General features: G+C 46.7%; 1 long non-coding RNA gene across 1 annotated transcript; it reads left to right on the top strand.

Annotated features, from left to right (window-relative positions):
• Positions 1-1771: 1771 nt before the first annotated feature.
• LOC135189622 (uncharacterized) lies at positions 1772-2842 on the top strand. Its single transcript, XR_010308172.1, has 3 exons — positions 1772-1860; positions 1986-2170; positions 2674-2842. It is a non-coding gene; the product is annotated as an uncharacterized LOC135189622 (long non-coding RNA).
• The last annotated feature ends 10230 nt before the right edge of the window (positions 2843-13072 follow it).

The following is a 13072-nucleotide window of genomic DNA, read 5'->3' as shown; positions in this document are numbered from 1 at the left end:
AATGCTCCTCAGGACCCACTGTCGCAGGTTCATTTCTCTCCTGTGCTGAGGGCTCCAGAGCTGGACACAGGATTGCAGATGGGGTCTCACCAAAGCAGAGTAGAGGGGGAGAAAACAAACCATCTCCCTCACCTGCTGTCCTGTTGCTTTGTCATAGAATAGAATCACAGAATCACAGATGACCTCCAAGATCATCTAGTTCCAACCTAGCACCCAGCCCTAGCCAATCAACCAGACCATGGCACTAAGTGCCTCATCCAGGCTTTTCTTGAAGACCCCCAGGGACGGTGCCTCCACCACCTCCCTGGGCAGCCCATTCCAATGGGAAATCCCTCCACTGCCAAAGCATGGTTCAGTTTGCTAAAGTGACTTTGGATGGGAAGATTCCATTTTGCTTGGAGAGGATTTCAAACCCCAGCTGTGTGTTCTGTCTTTGCCAGCTGAGCCACTGAGGTATCTATGCACTTACTTCTGTGTGACTGCTATGTGCTTTGCTTCAGTTGGGTGGTATTATCTTGCTGCTAGATCATAGCAATGGCAAAGGTGACTCAAGTTCCCTGTGAATTTTGCTCTGATGGAATTCCATAGGTAATCCAGGAAAAGTCCAGCCCAACCACATCCCACAGCTATTGTGTGATTGTCACTGAGTCAACAAAGGAGTCTGACCCTGAGTGAATTTGCACGGGGCCAAGATAAACTTATCAGTCTCAATAACCTTCACACTTCTTTCTTCCTTCCTCGTGGTTGACACATCCTAGTTCACCATGGTAGCACAGATGCCTTGGGAGCCACTGTGACCTTCCTTTCCCTTTCTAAATCTATATTTCTTCTTCCATCCAAAAAACCTTATTTGGTCTGTGGAACTTGCTGCCATAAGCTCTCAGAGAGTCGTTGCCATGCTGTGGATGGAGAAGGGACAGCACAGCTGCCTGCAGGACTATGTAGGGGAGCATAGGAAGATTCATTCAAACATGAGGAGGAGTTTTTTTCCCTGTGAGGGTGACAGAGCACTGGAACAGCCTGCCCAGGAGGGTTGTGGAGTCTTCCTCTCTGGAGATACTCAAAACTTGCCTGAATGCATTCCTGTGTGATCTGGTGAGGGTGATCTTGCTCTGGCAGTGGGGTTGGACTGGGTGAGCTTGTAAAGTCCCTTCCAGCCCCTGACTTTCTGTGATTCTATGGCAGCACAAATGACACTTTTCTGTTGCCAGACTTGCTCATGTACCTACTCATAGGATGATAAGATATATACCAAAGTGGATGGCTGTAGATTCAGGAGGTAGCTGGATAACCACTTGGTTGTTTGGCCACATGGCTCAGCCTGAGCAGCAAGGGCATTGCTCTTCAGACAAAGTAGCTAGAAAGAGTGAAAGATGAAGTTCATCTGCTTCTAAGAGGGCTTCAAGTTCCAGACCACACCTACCTGAAGGGGCCTCAGGCACCTGGGGTCAGGTTCTAGATCACCTCCCAGGAGGGTTTAACCCTTAACACTGACACACCCTGGGAACTGGCTGAAGGTATCACAAAGACTCTCATTCTGACGTTTCCCAAAGCCCACTGCTCTGTGCAGGGCTGTCTGGGGCATGCAAAGCACCAGTCTTGGCTGCTGCTTGCTTGGAACCTTACTGTTTCTTTAATCATGACAAAGGGGCCACTTTTTGTAGCTAGACTCCTACCAGCTGCTTCATCTGAATTCCTGAGCTTGTACAAGGAGCACCTGGGTCCTGTTGGAGTCTCCTCCCACCCCAGGTGTGACCACTGTGCCCTCCCTGCCCACTCCCCCTTATAATCTGCCCTAGGGGAAGCAGAATCTTCAAGCTTGCCCAACTGGGCAAAGGGATCCTCCTTGGATCGTCACTGGTGAGTCCCCATTTGCTATGGTGTGCACTGGGTGACTGGTGGAGGGGATTCAAAGGCCGGGGGGCCTGCTGGCCCCCCGGTTAGACAGGCTAGGTGCGTGATGATCACTCTAACATCACCCACAGGTGCTTACTTAGGCTGAGCTCCTCTCTGATTAGCTGCTGCTTGCTTGCAAAACTGTACAAAGAGCAGGAAGAAATCTGCAGAACGTCTTGAGAAGCATCAAAGCAGCGTGGAGGAGATGCTGGAGAACCTCAAGCAAGGAAACCAGAGTAAAACTCAACTTTCATTGGTACTCTTTTACATCAGAGTGAGTAAAACTCCACCTTGCAACTAAGTTAAAACCAGCTTTATTCAGCACCAGGTGAAACCCTCCCAAAGCACTAGAGACTACCTATAAAATAAGCTGACCCCAAGCTGTCATTTAGTTTAGGTTTTTATTTTGTTTGGGGGTTTTTAGCATTGTTTCCTAAGCCTCTTCCTTTGAAATGGCTGGAATTTGCCAAAGCATTGCAGTCTGAGACAGATAATTAGGATGAACGATCCAAACCCCTCTTATTCAAATTTGGGAAAGGGGGTGCACAATTGAAACTAAAATTTTGTGATAGAAAGTATTAGAGAGTTCACCTTTTATGTGGGTGAAGCAAAGTTTAGACTATGATCTGCTTAATAGTTGTAGTTAGTGAGTGCCAAAACACTAAACAAAATTCAGTTGGCTCTCTGTGAACTTGGGTTTTCCCTTCTTTTCTCCTTGCCTTTCCTCACTTGTGCTTGTGTCCTAATCAAATGTATATATATTTTTTGTTTCAACAGGACTTGCTATGTAAAGATTTGTTCTCCAGAGGAATGGTCATGCTGCACAAGGATTCCTTTTTCCAAACAAGACTCTTCTGTGCCACAAAATCCTATGAGAGCTGTGACATGTGGAATTTTGCCAAATTAGCTCAAACCTCTTTAAATGAAGCACCAGAATAGTTACTTCTGTCCTACTCCATTGTGGTTATTTTGAGTATTTCAAGGATGGGTATCTGAGAGTCTCCAAAGTAGGCTGATCTCTTTTCAGTCTGGCCTGTGATTCAGCTCCAAGACACCTGAAACAAACACCCAGTGTCACATTTAACAGTTGTGGTGCAGTCAGCTCTGGGAAGCTGTCCTTTTGGTACTGGGTACCAAATTGTCTGCTTAATCACAATTAGTGCCTACAAATTAATAGTACTGACAGTGGCACAACCAAGTATACATCAATGTGGATACTCAAAGCAAACACCCCACATTTTTAACTTAAGATGGAGGTGCTCAAGAAAAGCCTGGAGGGGGCACTTAGTCCTAGGGCTGGGTGCTAGGTTGGACTGGATGAGCTTGGAAGTCTCTTCCAACCTGGTTAATTCTATGAAGTAGGTTATGCTTTGTGGCTTTATTATCCCTTTGCTAAAAGGAATCTTCAGGGAGGTACAAGGACCTATAAATTGGTTCAACCTTCTAGCACATTTTTACTGCTTCAGACATGCAGCTCCTAACAGTTCTCAGAAGATACAGCAGAGCTTAAATCTCTAATTACAGCTTCACACGTTCTGTGCAGACAAGATTGTGCCATGTGAGTTGATAGGCATTGTCCTTCTTCATGTAAAAGCATTAAGTCCTTCCTTCTGGCCTTCTCTCAAACAGTCATCACACGTTGCACAAGACACATTAATTGCCTGTAATGAGCTGGCCTGTAACTACTTTCAGCCAAATCTCATCACAAGCACAGCAGCAATCCCTTAGCTTTCATCAAAGCTTGGCTGTTGCCAGTGCCAACTGTCAGGATGCATGTTCTGGGAAGGACCAGCTCATAGAATCAACCAGGTTGGAAGAGACCTCCAAGATCATCCAGTCCAACCTAGCACCCAGCCCTAGCCAATCAACCAGACCATGGCACTAAGTGCCTCCTCCAGTCTTCTCTTGAAGATCCCCAGGGACGGTGCCTCCACCACCTCCCTGGGCAGCCCATTCCAATGCCAATCACTCTCTCTATGAAGAACTTCTTCCTAATATCCAGCCTATACCTACCCTGGCACAACTTGAGACTGTGTCCCCTTGTTCTATTGCTGGTTACCTGGGAGAAGAGACCAACCCCCACCTGGCTTCAGCCTCCCTTCAGGTAGTTGTAGACAGTAATAAGATCACCCCTGGGCTCCTCCACACCTCAGCCTGCACTCCACAAAGCTCAGCCATGTTTTACTCAGCATGGATAAGCAAAATATAATTACCATGGGGTTTGTTTTGGGGCCCTTATTTTCAAAGCCCTGTGAGAGAAAAGGTTGCCACTCAGAATATACATTCCAGTGACACCCAAATACTAGCTCCATACATTTAAGTATTCTGTCCTCAGGTTTCTGTGTCTGAACTGCAGTCCTTAGCCTTAAAAATAGATGTTAATGGAACAAAACCTGACATCTGTGTTTCTCCCCTTCTTTTTTGCTGTTCATCATGAGCTAATGAGAAGCACTGCTAAGTTAGACTGTGAACAAAGCTCTCTCAAAACCCACCCACTGCCTGTTACTCTGTTTGCTAACTTGGAAATTAAATTACTGTTTGAGACTATTCCATAATATTAATTATCTTTTCTTAATCTTACCATTGGCTACAAAGCCAAATTTCACTCCTCTTGTCCTTGCTTGTTTTTTTTCCTTCTAGAAAGTCCCATGAAATTAGGAGCACTAGAGAGCAAGTTATTGCTAGCTGCCAAAATAGAGCACAATCTATTCTAGTTCCCTTCTTTTTTTCTAGCTTAGTACTTGTGTGTTCTTCTCTGGTCTTGGGACTTGATGAAGAAATGCACACAGATCCACACAAAAGGAACAGAAATGTTTAGTCTGGCACAGCATAAAAAGGTGATTTTCTCTGGTGAGAAGCTGGCACACAAATACTTGGGGTTAATTGTCATCTCTTTTTGAGGCTTTAGAAGTGGGCTACGACTGGAGTAGCGTGGCCATGAGTTTGGGACATAGAACTGCTTGAGAGAGCCTAGTGCAGAGCCACAAAGCTGGTTAAAGGAGTGGAACATCTCTGTTACGAGATGCTCCACACCAGGAAAGAGGCCAGTGCTTGCTCTTAATTGCTCTGCTCTGGGAGAGGTCCTGTCTGTGGGGAATGGCTGTTGCACTAAGATCATTTCTGCACATCTCTGCTATTTGTGTGTCACTTTCATTTAAGGAATATGGAAATAAATGCCAACATCCTGGTTAAAATTTCCTCTACTTCTGCTAAGGACTTTCTTCTGTTTGAGGTCGTACTTGCGAGCTCTCTGACTGCTGCATCACCACAGTAATGTGTGGCTCTGCAATATATCATCCCATGTTTGCCTGAAATTTCTGGGCATCCAGGACACAACATCTGTGCTGTCTGAGAACTGATTCAACAGGCAGCCTTCTCTAGTGTGTAGCTAGCCCTCCTGTTTTCTATGAAGCTATCTGAACAGGGCTTTGTTCTAGCACAGTCCTCTCACTGCATTTCATGTCCAGAAAGTATTCCTGCGTATTCCACAGGAGAAACACTGCCACACTCTGCACTGTATCTGTTAATTTCTCCATGGGTGGTAGTTGGACATGCATTTAAAATGTAATTATCCATAAACACTTATTCTTCAAGAGTTTAGGCTTTGTACTTTATCAGGCTTTACTACAGACTTGCTAGGCAGGGCAGGACCTGGGAATTTTTTGTGTGATGTCCAGCAGCTCCCCAGATATACGCTGGATTGATGACTCTTGTGTTTTACTGGGGTAAATTACATCCTACTGACAGCCTATTGTCCCTGCTGCTTGTCAGTGAACTCTGGGCATCTCTTCATTCTCTCTCTTTCTGTACCCGAGGCGAGTTTAGCTGAGGGTTGTGCTAGATGGCTCATAAAAATTCCATTACAGCACCTCCCAAGGTGAAGAAGTCTTGGTGGGGCATCAGTTTTGCAGACTCCCTGAAGACTGTGGGGAGGGGAAAAAATGCCCCCAGTGAGAAAGCTGATGAATCACAAAACTAACCCCAACCTTTCCCTGCCATGGAAGCAAATACCAGCTAGGCTGATACAAAGGATAACCTGGTGGGAGCAGGAGGAGAAGCAGCAGGAGTGAGTGACAGTGCCAATTGTACTGGTGCTCTGCAACAGCCTAGTGGAGAAGAGGAACTAATCCAGATTAGTTTCCTTGTTAATTTCCTTTGTGATTCAGGTCAAAGGCCAGCAAGCTACCCCAGTCTCAGAACACCATCCCAAAAGTGTACCCTGGTAGCCTTACCCAAAGGTGATATATTTTTTTTCCTCTTAAAGGCATAGCCAGTATTTTTATTGGGATTTCAGGTTTCTACTTTCTAACCTTGTTTGCAACCACCTACTATAGCATGACTTTGTGCCTTGAGCTCTGCCTCTGTGGTCATACCTGCAAGGAGTGAGCACAAGACTCAATGTACAAACAGTTACTTCTGTGATGAAAGTTAAGAACCCAAGACCTTCCCCAGCCAAAGGTTCTAGGTTGCACCTTCCTTCCTTACTCCAGTTCACTACTATTGAGACAGAGCTGTAAGTCCTACAGAAGTGAGATTTATAACATGAAGTACAAACTGAGTTGTTACCCTGTTCAATTACATATTGTTTGTAAGATCCATCTGCTCCCCATTGAAGTCAGGGAGTGGTTTTCCACTGAATTCAATAGCTTTTGGATTGAGATAAAATGAAGCAGGCCTACAGGGCCCCTCGATTCAAGAGAGATGTTGAGGTGCTGGAAGGTGTCCAGAGAAGGATGACAAAGCTGGTGAGGGGCCTGGAGCACAGCCCTGTGAGGAGAGGCTGAGGGAGCTGGGGGTGTGCAGCCTGCAGCAGAGGAGGCTCAGGGCAGAGCTCATTGCTGTCTGCAACTACCTGAAGGGAGGCTGTAGCCAGGTGGGGTTGGTCTCTTCTTCCAGGCAACCAGCCACAGAACAAGGGGACACAGCCTCAAGCTGTGCCAGGGAAAGTATAGGCTGGATGTTAGGAGGAAGTTGTTGCCAGAGAGAGTGATTGGCATTGGAATGGGCTGCCCAGGGAGGTGGTGGAGTCACCATCCCTGGAGGTGTTCAAGCAAAGCCTGGATAAGGCACTTGGTGCCATGGTCTGATTGACTGACCAGGGCTGGGTGCTAGGTTGGACTGGATGAGCTTGGAAGTCTCTTCCAACCTGGTTGATTCTATGAGTCTATGGCTCTATGATTCAGAGCATGTGTTTTCTCATCACGATTGGTGTTTCAAGCTGTTAAACTACTGCCTCTCCCCATATCATAACAAAAGATATCTGGGCTTGGAAAAGATAAAGTATTTCAGTGGTTTTTTTCTCCTCTTGGGTTTTTTTTTAAGATGTATCCGAATAGTGCATGCCAAAGTGTGACACAATTCCCACAGTTATGTAAATTCTTAGAAGGTCTGTTCTGAAAAACAGAAATGTTTGTCCTTAGTGTTGTTCAAAAATAATCACAGAATTAGAATCACAGAATCAGTCAGGGTTGGAAGGAACCACAAGGATCAGCCAGTTCCAACCCCCCTGCCATGCCCAGGGACACACTAACCTAGAGCAGGCTGCACACAGCCTCATCCAGCCTGGCCTTAAACACCTCCAGCCATGGGGCCTCAACCACCTCCCTGGGCAACCCATTCCAGCCTCTCACCACTCTCATGCTCAACAACTTCCTCCTCACATCCAGTCTGAATCTCCCCACCTCCAGCTTTGCTCCATTCCCCCCAGTCCTGTCACTCCCTAGGAGCCTAAAAAGTCCCTCCCCAGCTTTTTTGTAGGCCTCTTTCAGATCCTGGAAGGTCACAAGAAGGTCACTTGGGAGCCTCCTCTGCTCCAGTCTGCACAGCCCCAACTCTTTCAGTCTGTGCTCACAGCAGAGCTGCTGCAGCCCTCTGAGCATCCTCCTGGCCCTGCTCTGAACACACTCCAGCATCTCCACATCCCTCTTGTAATAGTGGCTCCAGAACTGGACACAGTACTCCAGGTGGGGTCTCAGCAGAGCAGAGGGGGAGAATCACCTCCCTGGCCCTGCTGGCCACACTTCTCCTGCTGCAGCCCAGGCTCTGCTTGGCTTTCTGGGCTGCAAGTGCACACTGCTGGCTCCTGTTGAGCTTCTCATTCACTGACACCTCCAAGTCCCTCTCCTCAGAGCTGCTCTCCAGCCACTCACTGCCCAGCCTGCATTTGTGCTTGGGATTGCCTCACTCTGGATCAGGTTGCTCAGAGCCACAATAAAGTCATCTGAATAACCCCAGACTGGATAACCCCAGACTGGATAACCCCAGACTGGATAACCCAAACTCTCTAAGCCTATTGGCACAGCAGAAGTGCTCCAGCCCTCCGATCACCCTCGTGGCCCTTCTCTGGACACGCTCCAGCACCTATCTTCTCCAAAATCTGTAGCTACTTAAAACATTGTTACATTCCTGTAGGAACTCCCAGCCTGGCACACACACACTTATATTGAAACCCAAGCATTTGCCTCGATGGTAGCTCAGATGTCATAACGTTGGTTGATGTTACTCATCTGCACACTTAGCTTCTGCTAAGTGCACAAACTATGTGGCACTCCACCCTTGTTGCAACATCACTTTGCAGTGTCCAGCATTTTTTGTGGTTTAGGGACGTGTTGGCTTTCAGGCCAGGGGTCTGTAGTGAACATATTTGCATGGTATTTGCATGGTGGGAAAAAGGAAGGAAGGGGGGGTGAAAATAACTGTAAGATTTCCCAGACTTAAGGTAATTTAGTCAATGCATGGATTTCTTTTTTCTGATGAAATGTACTGAAGCAAAATGTACTGTGCTTCCCCTGTGCTCAGCACTGCTCCAGCCACACCTTGAGTACGGTGCCCACTTCTGGGCTCCTCAGTTCAAGAGAGATGTTGAGATATTGGAACGTGTCCAGAGAAGGGCAACAAAGCTGGTGAGGGGCCTGGAGCACAGCCCTGTGAGGAGAGGCTGAGGGAGCTGGGGGTGTGCAGCCTGCAGAAGAGGAGGCTCAGGGTTGGACATTTATAAAAGTGTTCCAAATTTTAGTGCTGGAAGTATACTCTACAACTACCTGAAGGGAGGCTGCAGCCAGGTGAGGTTGGTCTCTTCTCCCAGGCAACCAGCAACAGAAGGGAACACAGTCTCAAGTTGTGCCAGGGGAGGTTCAGGGTGGATGTTAGGAGGAAGTTCCTCACAGAGAGAGTGATTGGCCTTGGAATGGGCTGCCCAGGGAGGTGGTGGAGTTGCTGTCGCTGAAGGTGTTCAAGAAAAGCCTGGCCGAGGCACTTAGTGCCATGATCTGGTTGATTGGCTAGGGCTGGGTGCTAGGTTGGACTGGATGATCTTGGAGGTCTCTGATCCAGGTCAGGATGCCATAGGCTCTCCTGCCCACCTGGGCACATTGCTGGCTCATAGAATCATAGGATCGACCAGGTTGGAAGAGACCTCCAAGATTATCCAGGCCAACCTAGCACCCAGCCCTAGCCAACCAACCAAACCATGGCAACAAGTGCCTCAGCCAGACTTTTCTGGAAGACCTCCAGGGATGGTGACTCCACCACCTCCCTGGGCAGCCCATTCCAATGCCAATCACTCTCTCTGTGAAGAACTTCCTCCTAACATCTAGCCTGTACTTTCCACGGCACATGTTCTGCCTACTACTTACCAGTAACCCCAGGTCCCTTTCTGCTTGGCTGCTCTCCATCCACTCTGTCCCCATCTTGTAGTGCTGCTTGGGGTTGTTGTGGCCAAAGTGTAGAACCCTGCACTTGGCCTTGTTAAATCTCATCCCTCAGTCTCTGAGTAAAAGGCAAGAATGTAGTAGCAGGGTCTGTCTACCCACAACATACGCTGATTTAAGCATTCACTGAAACAAATGGGGCTAAAACTTCATGGATAAGTGTGAAATGAGAAGGAACTTATTTTGCACCATCAGCAAAAACATGTCCTCTGCTGCAGAATAAGTCAAAAGAAATTAACATAATTGGAAAAATAGCAGAGGGAAGAGAGAGGAAAACTAAGATGCATCTCTGTGGAGTTGCTGCTGGACCTCCCAGGCCCTTAGTAGCTGCAATGTATTCTGCCTCATTTCACTTCTAGAGGAAATTACATATCCTTACAAACCCATAACGGGCATGCAGCATCAAATATTGAAAATCTGAGAAATCCTGATGCTTTTTGGGATATTTCCAGATCCTACTTAATGCTTGACTCATGATGGTAATTATCCTCTCCATGCTAGGGGTACAGCAAGTAATTAAGTGTGCTCATGAAAGCACATTCAGAATCTGGAAGGAAAGCGTAACTGATGTGATTATATTCCTGACATATTCCTCGGTACAATGCAAGCTTAAACCCATTTAAGCCCAAATGAATAAAAATCAAGTGCCAAGGATTGGAAGTACTGCAGCATAATGTGCTACTCACTTTAAATGATATTGTTCTTTGGAGGAGTCACTCTTTATGTTTTATGATGTTTGGAGGCAGGGCTGACTGATGACTGCAACTAAAAAGCTCTTTGGGTTATAAGTGCAAGGGAACTACTTCAACAGCAGTTATTACAGAAGAGTGATGGCTACCTGGATTCATAATCTGCCAAGTTAAAATAAGGGCAAGGTGCTGGACCTCCTGGAAAGCAAATGAATTGTACATCTTCAGCAAACCCAAAAGGACACTGCCTAACAGCCATGCTTGCACCCTCTCTTGAATTCTGGGTTCCTGAGAAAGGGGATGGTCAATGTGCTCCTGATCGCAATTCTACTGCATTGCTGTCACACCTTTATGTCCTTCCTGTGATTTTGTGTCTTACAATCCTACTAAACTGAACTAATACAGGAATTATGGATCAGAATTTGCTGAGTAAGGACTGGTGAGCAAAGGATCCAAGTGTGTCAGGGCTTTTCCCACATTTGCATTTGACTCAGTCACCTTACCCTATTGAACTTCTTTGGAGGTGTTGCTGTAAAGAATGCACTTTTCATATTGTGAGAAGAAGAGACAAATTCCCTATTCCATCCTGGATAACTAATCATCAGTCCTCCATCTTCCCAAAGGCATTTGCTGACATTTGAATTGCTAATACATAAACAGGTATTTAAGAAAGAAGAAAAGACTTGCCTGGAAGTGGGGAAATGATGCCCAAAAACTTACTACAAAATCCATGATTCTGCACCTTGGCCACAACAACCCCAAGCAGTGCTACAGGCTGGGGACAGAGTGGCTGAGAGCAGCCAGGCAGAGAGGGACCTGGGGGTGCTGGTAGATAGTAGCTGAAGATGAAGCAGCAGTGTGCCCAGGTGGCCAGGAGAGCCAATGGCATCCTGGCCTGGATCAGGAACAGTGTGGCCAGCAGGACAAGGGAGGTTATTCTGCCCCTGTACTCAGCACTGCTCAGGTCACACATTGAGTGCTGTGTCCAGTTCTGGGCTCCTCAATTCAATAGAGAGGTTGCAGTACTGGAATGTGTCCACAGGAGGGCGCTGAAGCTGGTGAGGGGCCTGGAGCAGAGCCCTGTGAGGAGAGGCTGAGGGAGCTGGGGGTGTGCAGCCTGCAGCAGAGGAGGCTCAGGGCAGAGCTCATTGCTGTCTGCAACTGCCTGAAGGGAGGCTGTAGCCAGGTGGAGTTGGGCTCTTCTGCCAGGCAAGCAGCAAGAGAGCAAGGGGACACAGTCTCAAGTTGTGCCAGGGCAGGTCTAGGCTGGATGTTAGGAGGAAGTTGTTGGCAGAGAGAGTGATTGGCATTGGAATGGGCTGCCCAGGGAGGTGCTGGAGTCCCTGTCCCTGGAGGTGTTCAAGAAAAGCCTGGATGAGGCACTTGGTGTCATGGTCTGGTTGCCTGGCCAGGGCTGGGTGCTAGGTTGGCCTGGATGATCTTGGAGGTCTCTTCCAACCTGGCTGATTCTCTGATTCTAAAGACAGAAAGCACTCTGGTTTATATCTTCTGAGCACAAAACACAGCCTAAGACATCAGCAGTATTTACCACGGTGATAATCCTCCCCCACCCCCACACTCTTTCTCACACACATACACACACACAGGCAGAATATAATAACTCACACCTGAGAAATGGGGGAACACTACAACTCATCTGACTCCTTTCAGAAGCAGAAACAACCCTTGTCAGCTCATGAGATCACATTGTCACATGCAGCTGATGTGGCTGATTATACCCAGTTGACTTCACAGCCCTTTGCCAAAGACCTTAAGCTTCGTTAATGCTACTGTTAAAGTTTTATTCCTTTGCATGTAGGTTTCAGACACTTAAAAGTTCAAAGTGCTTTCGTTACAGGTTCCTGACTCTGTGCTTTCCACTCTGATGCATGCTTCTGAGAACAGAATTACATAGTTAAATAAAGCCCACATGTGACAACATGTCTCGAGAGAGTCAATACTATCAAAGTATGATTTAGCCACTTACCTTAATTGATTTTTAGCCAATCCTTCAACATGTCTGCAGTTGCCACTGTCTTCTCCTTGAAATTATAGCTCTCTCTCTCTCTGGCTCAACTATGCAGTTTTTCAGAATTCTGACAGCAATTTCTCAGTGCAATTATTCTATTCTGTGGCACTCTGCTGTGAATTGCTTGAATTCTAAGCTAGGGAGGCAGGTTCACCTCCCCCAAATGTACACTTGCTGAAAACATGCAATAGTTTTCTTTTCAACAGAACTATCACCTTTGGGGAAGCAGCAAGTGATTATTTCTTTGCCTCCTCTTAAAGCTATAGTTCTTCTCATACAATCATAGAATCAGTCAGGGTTGGAAGGGACCACAAGGATAGTCTAGTTCCAACCCCCCTGCCATGCCCATGGACACACTAACCTAGATCAGGCTGCCCACAGCCTCATCCAGCCTGGCCTTAAACACCTCCAGGGATGGGACCTCAACCACCTCCCTGGACAACCCATTCCAGGCTCTCACCACTCTTCATTAACTTTAAGTTGCATGTTATTGCCTTTATTTTTAACCAAGCATTTTTAAAGAGAATTAGCTACCTCACAAAACAATGATAGGACATAACCACACTCAGATAAGTTTGCTTCTTGTGACAGAAGTAAAGCACTGGTCTATTATTATGGTCATTGGTGCAAGTTTCACTTATTAGTTTCCATTAAAAAAATGCAATATTTTTTTTCTTTTCAACAGAACTATCACCTTTTGGGAAGCAGCAAGTCCCCTTAAAGCAGCAAGTCCTCTTCTTTTCATTCAT

This window comes from Pogoniulus pusillus, chromosome 33, assembly GCF_015220805.1.
Source record: "Pogoniulus pusillus isolate bPogPus1 chromosome 33, bPogPus1.pri, whole genome shotgun sequence".
Classification (NCBI taxonomy): domain Eukaryota; kingdom Metazoa; phylum Chordata; class Aves; order Piciformes; family Lybiidae; genus Pogoniulus; species Pogoniulus pusillus.
Note: the sequence above shows the minus strand (reverse complement) of the source record. Positions and strands in the feature narration are given on the sequence as shown.